General features: G+C 46.0%; 1 protein-coding gene across 4 annotated transcripts in view; it reads right to left on the bottom strand.

Annotated features, from left to right (window-relative positions):
* CDKAL1 (CDKAL1 threonylcarbamoyladenosine tRNA methylthiotransferase) overlaps positions 1 to 1761 on the bottom strand; it is a 492813-nt gene that overhangs the window by 190515 nt on the left and 300537 nt on the right. The window lies entirely within an intron of this gene.

The following is a 1761-nucleotide window of genomic DNA, read 5'->3' as shown; positions in this document are numbered from 1 at the left end:
CCCCGGGCCGGGGTCCAGGACCGCGGTCCGGGCGCCCGGCCCTTCCGCTGTACAGAACAGCAGCTTGCCCACAGTGGCCGTGGGTTATTAAGTTCAATTCATGAACACCCTAAAGTCGCAGCAATGCTGTAAATGATCTGCACGGCCTAGGCAGGATTAACAGGCCCAGCCAATCAGTTCAGCCCGGCTTCCTCCAAGCACTTTGATCGAGCTGACAGCTTCGGGCCCGCCTCAGAGAACCTCTGTGATGGAGCACCATGAGCCCGGCAACCGAATGGTCCCTCTGCAGAGCAGGTACCCCAGCAGTTACCTCACTCACCGGTGTGTCAGCCACCAAAGAAAAATGTCGTGTAGTTGAGGTTTAACTTATAAATTATTCATCATAAGGTGCCCATTATTCCTACAGCAACTGTTCCAATCTGTCTGCTTTTTTTTTTCAATGAAAGATGTTGTTTGTTTTATTGTTGTGTCCAAAATCGTTAGCTGCTGCGTAAATCACGTGTTTGTGGTAGAAACCCTGTTTACCGGCCACTTGCATCCTATTTCCATCAGCCAGACTTTAGGAAAATGTCTCTATATTTGTGTTGTTCTTATGGTTATAAAGAATCCCGATTTCAGTCGTGACAGTCTGCAGTAACACCCTTCCACGAGTCGAGACGGAGAGCTGGATCCCCTAGTGCCATTTCCAATGAATGGATCAGCGTGAGCGAGAGCAATCTAGGTTTTCAAGGCACGCAGAACCTTTCTGAACTCACGTTCGACCGAAGGATTAGCCTGTTTTAAAAGGCCAGTGACTCAAAGACTAGAACAAACCATGACAAGCATGTCGACTTTTGTCATACAACGTGACCTGCTGCTTCTGAAAAACCGCGACACACACAGAGACACACGAATTAACACGTAACCTGGGCCCAAGTACGAACCTCTAGAGAGGGTTTTACAATTGTAGTTTTAACTTGTAGTTAAACTGAGTTGACCGAAGAGTTTCAAAAACAAATTTAAACATTGCTAGCCAAGAGAGACGACTGAGGAAACACGAGGCCCTTATGTGAACGCGGACTGAAAATCCACAGAATCAGAAAGCAAAAAATCAAGATTGTCGCTGCCGGACGTGAACCACTGAGGTGGGAACATGCAGCGAGAAGGGAGATGCCCAGCCCTTGGTCTGTCCTGACAGGGAGAGACGGATTTTCTTGAAAAGCTACCCGATCGACATAAAAACATTTCCACTTGTTCCTGCCAGTCTGTTTTCCCGAGACATGCACATCCTCACCCACACCCACAGGACATGGAAAATACAAGGAGAGAAATACGTGAGCATACCCAAATTAAAGACTCGATGATTGGCAGTAACGACAGACACTATCAGAAAACAGCCCCATTAAAAGGCTCGAAATAAGGGCCAGCAGGTGGTGTGGTGGTTGGGGCGCTGGACTCCCACATGGCTGACTGTGGTTTGAGTCCCAGACCCGGTGACTGGCTTCCTCACCCCTCCACACCCCTGGTCAAATAAAAATAATAATAATGGTGATAAATAAGTTAAATTCCTCTTTAAAAAAAAAAGCTAGAGAGGTCTGTAACACTAAAATCAATATTTATGAATAAGTGGGTTTTCTTACCTTAAATCCAATACCTAGTTCGAGAAAGAATAAACTTTTGTCTGTTTTACTCATTTAATGAATAGTTTTCTCCCCCAAAGAAGTGCTCTGGCACGGTCTAAGCTATCTGTGTCATCTTACAATTCCATAAATATTCCCTACA

Source organism: Tupaia chinensis, unplaced genomic scaffold, assembly GCF_000334495.1.
Source record: "Tupaia chinensis unplaced genomic scaffold, TupChi_1.0 Scaffold000141_1, whole genome shotgun sequence".
In the NCBI taxonomy this organism is placed as follows: Eukaryota; Metazoa; Chordata; class Mammalia; order Scandentia; family Tupaiidae; genus Tupaia; species Tupaia belangeri.
The sequence above is the reverse complement of the archived record's forward strand: the minus strand, read 5'-3'. Positions and strand labels throughout refer to the sequence as shown.